A 15,588-nucleotide genomic window follows, 5' to 3' on the forward strand; every position below is an offset into this window, starting at 1 on the left:
TAGATATCAACAGAGCAATTGTACCTTTATTTTAGTTATGCACATCAGACCTGTTTCTATACCAATTTCTTTACCTGTGGGCCTGTGCAGATGAACTGTGTGCACATTGCATTGCTGTTTCTACACATATTTCAGATTCACATATTAGCTGCAGGCCCTGGAGTGTGTGTGTTGTGTCTTTCACATACATCTATTGGGACATTCTCTGTGTGCAGGTTTCTTCTCAGCTGGGGAAACTATCTGTGACAGTGTGACACTTGAGGGGCTTGTCTGGGCCAGACTGCAGAGTGTGGATGTCTAGCTTACATCTATTTGTAGGACTGAGGCTGATCAACACAGCAATTATACATCTTTTATAGTTATACACATCATACTAGTATTTCTATTCAGATTTCTTTACCTGTGTGCCATGTGTGGAAAATGTATGTGTTGCAGTACATTATTTTTTCTATTCAGACTGCAGTTTACAACTGTAGAACCCGACTGAGATGTTAGTGTGGTCCCTGGATTCGAACCATGCTGTGTGTGCAAAATTGAACTACAGGCCTAGTTTTTATCAGACTGAGCTATTGGGGAGCTGTTGTTTGCTGTTTGTGACATTTCTGTCTAGTACATAATTTTGTGCACAGTACTTTTATGATGACGTGTTGCATTATTTGTTTCCCATTTTCATTGCAGATTATGCATACACAACAGACATTGGTGTCACTGTTTGTGAAACATGCACATTAGCTGGATTGCACATTTGACTGTTTTACAACTACATACTGCAATTTAGATTCCTGAGTACACAGTGTAGGTTTAAGTCTGTACCTGTAAGCCTTATACATTTTTCAGTTCATTCACAGCTACATATGGCTGAAATTGAAAGGTTAACACAGGATAATGCTGGCAGACAAACAAGTAAAACACATTCTGATGGGAATATGTATTGTTGCTTTTTTCCAGTTATTTGACATGCCCATTCTAAAGTATGCAGACCACCAGTGCTAAATCAGTTCACCTCAGTTAATGCATTCTGCAGGACATACACATTTCTATTTATCAGGTACAAGTGAGATGACATACACCAGTGTTTGGGATCACCTTTATTAGTTTTGGCATACATATCTGTGTACGACTCAGAAATCCATAATTATTATTCCTGCATGATCTGTACAGGGGGATGCTTTTAATTTCTAACTGTTACAATAGCCCTGGCATGGCACATTCTTGGCAGGTTCACTCAGACACACTCATACATATTCTAATATACCTCTCCTGCATATTGTACCTTGTTTGCTACTGATATCTGTATTACACAGCAGCTGGAAATACTCCATTGTAACACTGGCAGCCTGACTTTTACAGCACAATTATATATACAGGCAGTACTACCATTACTATATTTTGATTTCTTACTGCTAATAGTAGGGGGTATTCTGTACTCACCATATTGCCGATACAGCCGGGCAAGTCACTGGGAATGAGCCTCAACATTTTGGGACCTCTCCACAGCAGCTGTATGGGGAGACATCGCACATTAATCACACTTGCACAGTCACAAGTTGAACTTTTTCCATACTTAGTTAGAGATACATAAGACTGCATACTTACAGAGAGTGGGACATCCTGCGCTCAGGATTTTTGGATCCACTGGTCCAAGAGTGCACCCCTGCTCCATGACAGGTCATTATGGTGATGACGTACCTGCTCACCAGTCCAGGGTATGCCAGTGGCACTGGTGAGATTACGTGCAAGCTGTTCCCAGGCCTCCGCTTTGTACTGCGAGCCCTGGTACTGGCCCTGCAGCAGCCTGCCTTCATAGTTTTTAACTAGGAGTCCAACCATGACCCTGGACTCCTGGATGCCCCAACTTTGCGCTTGGAAGCACACACCTTCACCAACACCAGACATTTTGGTCCTGCTGTGTGCAATCCCAAATGGTTATGGCTGTATTCCTGCCTGTGCAGTTTAAATAGGGCAGTTTTCCCACACTTTTTCTTAACTGGCCAGTTTTAATATGCTGCACTATGCTTAGCTCTGCGCAAATCCACATAGCAATGCTTACACCAGCTAAGCAGAGCTGAAAGCAGGTAAGCAATGCTTACACTAGCAAAGCATTGCTTAAATCTATTATTAAATTTATAAATCATTTTTTACATTTATATTTTACATATTCCCACTCTAACCATGCTAGCAGTGAGCCATATGATTGACATCTATCATTCAAATTTCTTAAAAGTTTATTAAATAATTTGGCAGAGGGTGATTCGAACCGAGCATGTTCTTCATGCTATACCATGGTTGTAGCACTATGCTACAGCAGCTTGGTAATGTCTTTTATCAGAGTAGCACTTGTCTATCATTTTCAGGATTTCAGCCAGGCTAAGCATAGCGGCACACTGCTCAAACAAGCTGCGCACCGCTTAAACCGGATTTATTTGATGAAAAAAAAAATGATTGCATTTTTTAAATTTCTATTCCTTTTCTCTTGCCTTACTGCTTCCGTGCATGTAGGGCAAGAGTGCATATATTTGGGGTGTGCACTTGAAGGCTGCTGCCTTCTAGGTGTTTATGATTTTATTTTTATTTTTCAGTGTCCACGGACACTGAAATGTTGCTATTTACATTCCAGTGTCTGCGGACACGCATTTACTATATAATATCAGAGCCAGACTCTAATATTATATAGATTGACACTCATCTGTGTCAGAAAGTGCCATATGGCACTTTCGGAGTGAAGGGGGCGTGTTTCAGGTGCAGGCACTGCTGACACATGCCCCCTTTGCTCGTTCCTGGTTCATGTCCATTTAGTTTAGATAGCAGCATGCCTTCATGCGCATGCAAGGCATGCTGCTATCCTAAATGGACATGAATCACTCCATGTAAGAATAGCCTTATTCTTGCATGAAGCTTCATGAATCCAGGGGTGTATGAAATTATGCCTGCAAGGAAAATGAACAGCCACCTAAACATTTTCTTTGTTAACTGTATTCTAATATATATTAAATTGAAAGTGACTCACACTAGATGAGTATTTAACATTGTTTATTGGTATACTGATTTGTGGAGAAGTATGAAAGTTAGATTTTTGTCAGAAATGATGAACATCTGATAGTATTGGTCAGTGTACCAATCAATACATGAATAATATTTGCAAACTCTTTTTATATTAGTGATAATTGAGATAGTTAAAAGTATTTGTGTTTGCCTGAATGTTAATGTTCATATTCATAATGCCCAGAGAGAAGAATACATTTGCAAGCTGATGTTCAGATAAATATGATGTGTACAGACAGTTCTTGTATTTGTGAATGTTTGGCATGTTTTAAAGTAGGGGCAAATGCAGAATATGTGAGACTGTAGGATACTGTACTGATCATTAAATAGTGCATGTTGTTTGGTAAGTGCTTTCGTATTAGATATGTCTTATATGTTCAGCTTATATTGGACTGTGTTACTAAACCTTTCATTTTATATTGATTGTATGTTTATGAGTAGAATAGTTGACTGTACATTTGTTATCTTTTGAAAGCTATTGTGTATTTCAATACTTGATGTCATGACCTGTGGAATTAGGGAATATTGCATTAACTATTTGAATGGGATTAAGTAATAAAGAAGGTTTAGTACTTTTAAATAATAGGTGCTACTGAAAATTTCAACAGCCATGTGTTTCCTTTAATTATAACAATACATGGCTAGGGGGAATATGAAGCTAGATGGCAGATCGACTAAATTTCAAGGCTGTGAATTTGTATGTTATGAAGTAATATACAGCATAGTGGGGGTTGCGTATTTCATGGAGAGTGACTGAAGTACTTTTGTGGAGTCTGGTGACTATTGATAATGCACAGTGAATCTGACACAGCTGAGTAATAACATGTTTGTGAAGATAATAAGGATATGATTATTCCATGGTAAATTATGAAATAATATGTAAAAGAATTTAATCATCAAGATAATTAAAGACTGGATTAAGAGCTTTATGCCCTTAGCATGGCATCACCATAATACACTTGCAGTTTGGATAATAAATAGACTCTTCAAAGCAAACCATTCATCTCATCTTTTCTGGGTGGTGAAAAAATATATCCTTCATTGCAGAGTGTTGGTTTTTCTTTGTTTTTCCCATGTGAATTAAACAGATGTTTTATCTTTGTTTTTGATCCTTTGATGATATTTTCAAGATAGTCTCATTAAATAGGGGCCAAAGAGTCATGTTTTATTAATGTTTTCTGCTAGGCAGATAGTTTAAAAAGATGCTTAATTAATTATGGCCTAGAAGTATATAGTAAGAATTTGTAAGCCTGTAGATTGGTGAAATAGTTTTACTAGGTCATCTATTATAATTTTTTCATAAAGGTTATTTAATGAGCATTGAGTGGTTAAGTACATACTTTAATCTGTGAGATTTGCTATTTTTCTAAGGTTAAATTAATTTAGGATGCTTTGTATGCTATATACTTGTTATAAGGGTGGTTTAAAGTCATTAAAGGTATAATTCAAGTTATGATGGATTGAGCTTCTATCGTGACTTTAGATTGGAAAAAGCACCGATTTCTTGTAAGTTAAACATTGGGTGTATGCATTTATGTTTGTAATGAACAAATGTCTGAATAAGCATGGATATGTTTTAACAGCTAAAAATAGTTTAACTATGGGAATGGGTGACTCGATGGATAATTAAGATGGTCTATATCACTTTATCAAATTGCTGCTCAGCAAATAGCACTTCATCAAACCTCTATTTATTGAAGCCGCTATTTGGCAATCGGTGAATTTTCCTAGGGCAAACCAGCGGATAGCCACCATCTGGAATTTGCCCTTTTCCACACTGAATTGCAATCTCAGAGTTGATATATTTAGTTAGGAGGGGTGTGGCGGGTGCAGCCCCCCCACATTGGGGGGTATGTAGAGCATAGCCCACCACCTTAGTAGGTTTTTAAATTTTAAGTTTTTTTCTTACAGCCATTTGGTTGGCCTGCCATTGGTTTGCCCTAGTTAATGTTTCACTGAAAAAGCCATTCGATGAATAGCAACTTCGATAAATAGCAGTTTGATGAATTGCTATTCTCTGAATATCAATTCAATAAAGTTATATAGACCCTAATTTAGACGCCTAGTATATGGCTATTTGGGGATATCTGGTTAGGTGACATATTGCCAGTAAATTTTGGATATGGGATAGTGGTGTCATTATCAGGCTTATATCCTCTTAAAGATGAGACATAAGGTCATAAGTAGTGTGTTATATTGTTGAGATATAGATGTCACGTAATTCAGATTGATAGCAAAGCTCAAGTGGTGAATCTTGACATCACTCTGGAGAACATATAATAACTGGGTTATCATCAGAAACATCAAGTCATAATTCTTTGTAGTGCCTGAAGTTTTACATGATTCTGTGCACTACAAATGTAGAAAAATGTCATAATTGGAACTGATTAACAGGCTAAATATCAAATGTATATTAATAGCAATGCTTGTACTTTTAGTGGAGGTGGCTTATAAATATTTAGCACAGAAAATGATAAATATTTGATAATTTGAGGCAAAACAGTAGTATATATTCTATTATATTTTGCTAAGTCAGAAATGCATATGTACAAGTTGTATTTTGACATGATATAGCTGTTCTGGTGGTCTAAAGGGCTAAAGCGCTGACTAGAACACAGATGACACTGAGCCATTGTCTTCAACCCTACATAGTGGCATGCACATCTCAATTAGCATTTGATCTTTGTTTTAGTGGCAGTATGTGCAAGGAAAAATGTGAAATTGCTATGGCTACAGCTATGATCCCTAGTAGTGCTAACACTGCTATGGCCAAGTGGTAGAGCAAAACAGTGTATAGCTCAGAGTTCTGGAGGTACATTAAATGCTATCAGAAGTTTATTTATGATATTTTTATTGTATGGAAAAGATCTGAGAGTGCTTTGCAAGATTTATTTGCTTACTTTGGATAGTCAACCAGTTTTTGGAATTTACCACCCATTCTGATTAGGAAAAGATCAGTTTTCTAGATCTCACCACATACAAGCAGCTGCAGGCACAATAACGCCATTATAATTTATAATGTTAGCCTTCCTGGATTAATTTACTTCTTCATGCCAGCAGCACATACCCACAAGTGACCTCATGGAATGTAATTAAATCACAGAGTATGAGGATTACTCAAGCATCTGAAGAAACTGCAGAGCTGCTCTATGTTTGGCATCTTTTGCCAGAGGTCCAGCGTGATTCTGTTTTATTCGAAGGTATACAAGACAAAAATCAAGAAAATAAGTATACCTTGTGTTTCTAATGCACTCTTTAAACTGCATTATTTCTGTTTTTTTACAGCTCTGACTGAATTATTTCTGCACTTGTTTTTCAACTTTACTTTAGCCTATCTAGCATAGACTAGAATCAGATCTGCTAAATCTGGCCTGTTTTTGTTACCCTTGAGCACTAAACCAGCCATCAAGAAGAGCTCCCCTGTACCCTTGTGGCAGAAGAGTATAGATCCAGCTCTGTTTGAGCAGGGGATTGATGGAGGAAGGTACATTGTGCGCTTTCCTATTGGTAGATTAGCTTAAAAAGTGTTTCATTTTTGCCTGTATTTAAGCCTCACCTTTGCACGTTGTTGCACACCACAAAACGGGGGGTATCGGTGCCCTGTATAGACACAAATGCCTTGTAACACACAATTTTTCCCTAAATCCCTGTCAATGGAACCCTCCCAAGCTTTCCTGCTGCACTGCAGGCAACTCAGCTGCACACTGAGCAGTGTTGCCACAGCTCTTTCATCCCTAACCTTTAAACCTGTTTTAATGGACGGTCAGTTACCCACCATTTCTCCTGCCAGCCTGATTGACATGGACATCCTGAGGCAATGTAGTAATTATGAAAAACAACCAGAACTGAGAAAAACATTAGAAAAATTAGAAAAAACATAACATTATCGCAACCTAGTATGTTGTAATTTAACAAGAACAGGTTTCAAGGTAATCTAATTTTTCTAATTTTAATGATTTGTTTTATATACTTGTGGTCGCATGATTTTTGGACTGCTGGTCATGTGATTTCAGTGACCTGTATTTAAACCATTTGTTTTTTAGATTTGTTTGTATTAGTATTGAGGAAGGATTTTATCCGAAAGCTTTGCTATTATAAAGTGTGTTTTTCTCAGTTCTGGTTGTTATTCATATTTCCCTGCAGCTTGTTCTTTTGCAATGTAGTAATTGCCTCTTGTATACTGACAGCCACTTACTCCTAAAACAAATACCATATGTGAGAGACGTAATTACACTATGAAATTGGAATCAATCCTCTCACGTAATAGCAAACTAGACATCAAACAGGTTGTCAGTATGCACATTTCACCTCTCATACAAGTTAAGGTCATGACACAAAAACACACATATGTGGAGGTATTCACTAGAAGCCTACGAAAAGATCAGAGACCTTTCAAATGCAAACCACTTGCACTCACTGTAATGTGAATAGAAGCCACTACACATAATTGCACGTATACAGCAAATAAACCCCTAAGCAGTGGCGGCTGGTGACTTCAAATCACAGGGGGGCTGCAGGAGACGCTGAATGGGCGGGGTCAAAGGGAAGGGGTGTGGTCAACTATAAAGGGGAGGAGCTATGCACAAAACCACAAAAAAACGAACTTTAATTAAATACGCTGCCCTGGGTGGCAAACCATCATTATGAAAGTCCAATCAAGACAAAAATAAGTGTAGAAAAATAAAAATATTTCAATGCATTGGCTGCATGACAGCTTACTTAATATCTAGATGGAAACAAAAGGTTGTGAGGCATGTAAAAATAAATTACTTTTTAAATACATTACTGGAATGCCAGTCAAAATCAAGTATAAGAAAAACCAGAAGCACTCAACTCAAACCACTTCTCCTTGCACTGCAGTTCTAATTATAATATATTCAGCTTTATTAAAGTACCAAGCAACATGCTGAAAGTAGAAATCTATGTGATGCCCCACTTGTAAAAATGTTTCTTATCCAAAAAGACCTGCTGCCTGACAACTTGCTTCATGGGGAAAACATGATAAAAGTAAAAATGAAAAGCAAACAAGAAACAAGCTCAAGATACATTGCTTAAAGGATTACTGTACAGGTTATGGACCACACATGATTGGCATTCTGTTTAGTTTACGGGTAAAGCCTGTAGAGATGACTGGAAGTCTCCAACAAGTGTAATGAGCTTTTTAAAATAATGGAATCCTGTCCTTTAATACCCAAGGCTTATACATTATCTAGTCAAGTATTCTCTGCATGGCAACAACAGAAAGGCTTTCAATGTTGGCAATTCTTTAACAGTATGCTTATTAAAGCTTACTTGCATCTTACGATGTCAGACAAGCTTACCTTATGGTCATTAAAGCATTGCTACTTAAACACAGAGCAACAGGCACTTTGAGTAATAAGCATAAATCAACAGTACAAAAATATGACAGAAACCAGACCATTCTGCAAAATCAAGGACAGATGAAAAGCCACTGTAGTACTTATGCAGTGTGTCCTCCCCATCCAAGGTAGATACAACTACTCCTTGCCTTGCTTGGACACATCCAGAGTCACTACATGGGGAGTGGGGTGCAACAAGCATGTCACAATTTGAAATCTCTCTGGCTGACTGTGATGGCCCTGACACATTTGTCATACCTCTCAACTTCAAGAGCAAGAAATCTGGACAAAGCCATACACAGAAGTGGGACAAAGGCACAACAATAAGGACAATTTTTAAATATTGCTCTAATAAACTTAGAAAGATAATAGAATAGGTCTTGCATTAGTATGAATTTTCTGAAGGGTATAAAATCTGAAACTCAAATGTCTGTCATTTTCTAACTTCAGTCTTTAGTGATTTGTCACTAATTTGCCAAAAACACAATTTTATGAAAAATGGACCAAAATGTGATGGAAACATATAAAATAGACACACAATACAGCTTCTACCTGTCAAAGAAGGGACACTTTAATATTAGTACTGCTACCTTGAGCAGCTGACAAAATAAAAGAATCTACATGCATTTCAAGTAATCTATAACTTTGATTATTACAGTTATTTCTTAATTGTAAACCCTCCATGTTTTCTTCCAAAATTGCTATTTTTGGAGGGATTATTAGGGGAAGAGCAACATTTTGAGCCAAAATTGGGGACAGTTGAGAGGTTGGCTATGCCTAATTCTATAAAGCAATTTATTTGCATGTACCTCTCAACCTGTTAATGCAGTAAATCTGAACAAGGCCAAATATATTGGGGCACATATAAACAGTACTAAAATTGCTCTTGTATAAATTGAGACAGTTGATAGAACGGCTCTTACTTTAACATGCATTTTTATGAAGGTTATGAAGTCTGAAACTTATTATTTAGTGACTTCTGGCAAATCATTTAGGAATTAAAACTACAAATTTTATGAACAACAAACCAAACATAAGAAGCAAAAATCTATTCATTCTTTGAAAATCTGGACAGTTGGGAGGTATAGTTCAGCTGGGCCTGTCTGAGTTTGCTGCCCTTCCCCTGACAAAATAATGGTTGAACTGGAGCCTCTGCAGCCATTCCAATTAACCATTACTTGGCTATTTCACTCCATTTACCATAAACACTAATGTGCATACTGCTTTACTTCAATGATTGGACTTCATTTGAAAGTTTTATTTTGTATTTTACAGCACAAACATTAAGTCATCTGTTAAACAAAGCAATGCAGTCTCACAATGAAAACTTAGCATTAAAACTTCTCTGCCCTTGAAACTCACATTCATTGAAACAGCATTGAAACCCACATTCAAAGAAAATACATTTTGCCAGTGGCAGATAAAGATTAATTTTGGGCTGTTTTCGAATCATAGGCCCCTTGCATATGAAACATACATGTGCTCTTTGATACACCTTCCTCATTGTACTAAAATTATATTCCTTGTACAATACAGTACACTTGTTAGAGGGTGTTTTAAATTTGTTTTGAACATTTTTCCAGTAAGCAATGAAACAAAACATATGCACCCATAATGGCAAAACTGCCCAGTTGAGAACATTTATCATAAAAAGTCTACTCAGACTTCCACAGTCCACCATTATTAGTAAATATACACAATTCTACAGTCCACCATTATTAGTAAATATGCACAATTCCACAGTCCACCATTATTAGTAAATATGCACAATTCTACAGTCCACCATTATCAGTAAATATGCACAATTCTACAGTGCACCTTTATCAGTAAATATGCACAATTCTACAGTCCATATTCAGTGAATTCAGTTCTTGCCATAGCTGTCAACCTTAGCACAAAACCTGGACGAAGCCAATAATGGGGGGAATACAGTCCCAAAAATAGGGACAAATTTAAAATATTCATCTTATAAACTTAGAAAATTGCTAGAAAAAAAGGTTGTGCTACTATGTATTCTGAAGAACATGAAGTTTGAAATTCAAATGCCGGTCAATTTTACTGCGGACAGAACAAAAACAATTTTCAGCAGAGACGCAGGGATTAATACTGCAGACACGTCTTTGTAAAATGGCAGGGCATCAGAGCAAATCCACACAAACACAGAGAGGAGATGCAGACACCACACAGAAGCCAACCCAACCAAGAATCAAACCAGAAAACCTATAGCTGTGAGGCAACAATACTACCACTGCACCATCAAATCTGCAAGGAATTAAACATTCAGAAACCTGAAGTCTGAAATTCAAATGCCTGTCAATTTTACTGCGGACAGAACAAAAACAATTTTCAGCAGAGATGCAGGGATTAATACTGCAGACACGTCTTTGTAAAATGGCAGGGCACCAGAGCAAATCCACACAAATACAGAGAGGAGATGCAGACAGAAGCCACCCCAACCAAGAATCAAACCAGAAAACCTATAGTTGTGAGGTAACAATACTATCACTGCACCATCAATTATACAAGGAATTAAACATTCAGAAACCTGAAGTCTGAAATTCAAATGCCTGTCAATTTTACTGCGGACAGAACAAAACAATTTTCAGCAGAGACAGGGATTAAGACTGCAGACACATCTTTGTAAAATGGCAGGGCACCAGAGCAAATCCACACAAACACAGGCAGGAGATGCAGACTCCAAACAGAAGCCACCCCAACCAAGAATCAAACCAGAAAACCTATAGCTGTGAGGCAACAATACTACCACCGCACCATCAATTATGCAAGGAATTAAACATTCAGAAACCTGAAGTCTGAAATTCAAATGCCTGTCAATTTTACTGCGGACAGAACAAAACCAATTTTCAGCAGGGATTAAAACTGCAGACACGTCTTTGTAAAATGGCAGGGCACCAGAGCAAATCCACACAAACACATGGAGGAGATGCAGACTCCACACAGAAGCCACCCCAACCAAGAATCAAACCAGAAAACCTATAGCTGTGAGGCAACAATACTACCACTGCACCATCAAATCTGCAAGGGATTAAACATTCAGAAACCTGAAGTCTGAAATTCAAATGCCTGTCAATTTTACTGCGGACAGAACAAAAACAATTTTCAGCAGAGATGCAGGGATTAATACTGCAGACACGTCTTTGTAAAATGGCAGGGCACCAGAGCAAATCCACACAAATACAGGGAGGAGATGCAGACAGAAGCCACCCCAACCAAGAATCAAACCAGAAAACCTATAGTTGTGAGGTAACAATACTATCACTGCACCATCAATTATACAAGGAATTAAACATTCAGAAACCTGAAGTCTGAAATTCAAATGCCTGTCAATTTTACTGCGGACAGAACAAAAACAATTTTCAGCAGAGACGCAGGGATTAAAACTGCAGACACATCTTTGTAAAATGGCAGGGCACCAGAGCAAATCCACACAAACACAGGCAGGAGATGCAGACTCCAAACAGAAGCCACCCCAACCGAGAATCAAACCAGAAAACCTATAGCTGTGAAGCAACAATACTACCACCGCACCATCAATTATGCAAGGAATTAAACATTCAGAAACCTGAAGTCTGAAATTCAAATGCCTGTCAATTTTACTGCGGACAGAACAAAACCAATTTTCAGCAGGGATTAAAACTGCAGACACGTCTTTGTAAAATGGCAGGGCACCAGAGCAAATCCACACAAACACATGGAGGAGATGCAGACTCCACACAGAAGCCACCCCAACCAAGAATCAAACCAGAAAACCTATAGCTGTGAGGCAACAATACTACCACTGCACCATCAAATACACAAGGAATTAAACATTCAGAAACCCTTAAGTCTGAAATTCAAATGCCTGTCAATTTTATTTAACATTTTTTAATCAGGACAGTCTGACTTGGAACAAATAAACAATTTTCAGCAGAGGCCCAGGAAGAAATAATGCAGACATGTCTTTGTAACATGGGAGGGCACAAAAGCAAACCCACACAAACACAGGGAGAAGATACAGACCCCACAAAGAAGGAACCCCAGCCAAGAATCAAACCCAAGAACCTGCAGTTGTGAGGCAACAATGCTACTACTACACCATCAAATATCAAGCATTGCAACATTTACAAACCACAGATATTATGAGGAACAGATCAGATCGAATATGAGGTAAAAATCTGAAATTTTTTTTACAAATGGTGGTGGGTAGGGAACTCAAGTCTTTAACACCTGCATACAGGGTACAGGGTTCAAGCCTGAGGCATTCCCTACCACACCACCATAAGCACCTGGGGCATTTTCACATACACACACACACACACACACACACACACCAGTAAAGCACAAGCACCATACACAAACTCCAGTAACGCACAAGCACCATACACAAATAAAAAGCACAAACTCAAGCACCATACACAAAGAAAAAGCACAAACTCAATACATTGTAAATTAAAAGGCACCTTACCTGAATGAATACATCCAGAGTTAACGTCCGTACATACATCCTTCCCGCGCAATACTGAAGACCCGTGAGATCCCAATGCTCCTTCCCGACGAGATCCCTAAGGCTCTGTCCCGAGTCCCTGCTGCTCCTCTTGCAGTCCGGACGCGTCCCATAATCCTGGCGGGTCTGTGCACTGTAAAAGTGCACAGATGTCTCCTTGTGTCCCCTATGGGGACGGCCGGGCTGCCTTGAGCATGCGCATAGACCGATAAGTCGGGACTCGGTCTATGCGCATGCGAAGTCCGCAATTTTAAAAATATTTTTTTATTTTTCATTTTTTTTCTTTCTTTTTTTATTTTTGAGGGGGCTGCAGTCCGGCAGCCCTATGCCACGAGCCGCCCCTGCCCCTAAGGCGAAACACCTAAAAAGCTAATTTCATGGTCATAGGTGACTCCATAGTGAGACACACAGATGACCCCCTCACCAGGTTGCACAAGGAGAAGGTCATGGTCAGCTGCCTGTCAGGTGCCAGGATCCATCAAATCATGCATGCACTCAAATCACTCAACAAGTACCATTATGACTCCATAGTCCATGTTGGTGTGAATGACTTCTGACATACCTTTCTGGACTATATGATGAGAGATATGACTGAACTCTCAGATTATGTGTCTCAGGCAGTTATGACCCGAGACCTAAGCAGCATTCTTCCTTCACCCAGGATGATGCCACAATGTAGTCAAGAAAGTGATAGACTTCACCAGCTGGCTTAGCCTCTGTTTTCAATCCAGGGGGATCTAATGTCTGTCAGCCTGGGAGGACATGGTCAGTAGACCAAACTGCATTACCAGAGATGGTCTGCACCTGTCTCTCTAGGGTTTTGGATACTGGCAAAGGCTCTTGCCTCCCCTATAGTGTCTATTTAATCAGTGTCAAAACAATATTACTGAAGGAACAAAATCCACTTGAGACAAACTCAAGGTTATGCTTCTTAATGCTAGGACCCTTAACAGGAAACTGCAGTCCCTGGAAGCACTTCTCAACATGGAAGATGCTGATGTCTGTGCAGTCACTGAGACATGGTGCAAGGCCACAGAGAGCACCTTGGCTGTGCAAGGCTACAATGACTTCCACGTGTTCATGCTTCAAAATGAGCATGAAAGAACCAAAGGTGGAGGTGTATTCATCTTCATTAAAGCTAAGTACACCTTGAGACTGGTTAAACAGTATGACTCTCTTGAACTACTCCAGGTCCAACAAATTATAGGTAAATTACTCTACCACATCATTTAAGCTATAGATCCCCATCACAAACCAAAAGAAGCATACCACTTACCTGGACTTACTGGAGTCACTGATCATACAGTCAAACACCTTGATCATGAGAGATTTCAACCATCCTTCCATTGATTGGGCAACATACATGAGCACAAACATGATTGCCCAGAGGTTCCTGGATTTTGTCAATGCAAATGCCTTGGAACAGATAGTCTGCACCCCTACAAGGGGCTCAAATGTCCTAGATGTAGTACTGATGAACATGGGGGGGGGGGTGTCACTACAAATCACCCCACCATGTGGTGCTCTCCCTGTTAAGGTTGGACCATAAATCAGTCTCATTTGAAGTAACTATTGGACCTGACATCCCACAGAAGCAATAAAATTAAAACATTTTCCAAAGCTAACTACAGCCTATTAAACAATGAAATAAAAATTTTCAAACCCCCTGCAAACACAGTCAACAATGACTCCAAGGCAGAGGTGTGCACAAATGCTCTTTATAAATACTTAAGCAACTGTATAGACTCAGCTGTACCTGACCAGATCAAAACCAGGCCTTCCTGAAAAAACAAGCCACCCTGGTGGATCTCAAGTATAAACAGGTTATATAATAAGAGGAAGAAACTAATGACTAAGAACAAGAGGGAACTGACTCAACAGAGGAAGAATTCCCTCCACAGCTTGAACAAGCAAATCAGATGTCTTGTAAAATCCTCTAAAGCTAACTACAAAGCTAAAATAGCATCCCCAGCTAAGGATAATTATAAGAAATTATATAGCTACATCAGAAATCTAAAAGGGAATGCCCAGCTATGTGCGGAACTAGTAGTGGATGGTACCACTCATACTGTACCTGAGGAAACCTGCAAACTGACAGATTTGGCTCAACCCCCCCCCCGTCCCCACCAGCCATACCCCAAATCATTCCTGACACTAGTCCTCTGCCTAGTATCTCTAGACAGCAGGTTATATCTGTGCTCTCCAGTGCCAAAAACATGGCTTTAATGGGACCAGATAACATCCCAGGGTTCTTACTTAGCAATCTAAAACAAGAATCACTTGGTGCTCTCTTTAACCATAGCCTGAGACCTGGCTTTGTTCCATCAGAATGTAGAACAGCAACATTGCACAAATGGTGCCAATCAACTATAGACCCATAAGTCTAACCAGTGTCATTGCAAAGGCATGCATGGACCTTATCAACAATGACCTAGGCAACCTTCAAACTCTTGACCCAACCCAGTTTGGCTTTTTAAGGGTGTTTTGTGCTTATTAAACCTGGTAGACATTTTTGAGAATGTCACCAAAGCCCTGAATGAAGGTAAGACAGTGAATACCATCTATATTACTTATCCAATGCTTTTGACAAAATCCCCCAATCAGGTATAATTCAGAAACTCTCCCAGTTGAAAATTAACTCTTAAATGACTAGATGGGTAGCCAATTGGCTCATGGACAGAA

Source organism: Protopterus annectens, chromosome 5.part0 (assembly GCF_019279795.1).
Source record: "Protopterus annectens isolate FY-2018-M chromosome 5.part0, PAN1.0, whole genome shotgun sequence".
In the NCBI taxonomy this organism is placed as follows: domain Eukaryota; kingdom Metazoa; phylum Chordata; order Ceratodontiformes; family Protopteridae; genus Protopterus; species Protopterus annectens.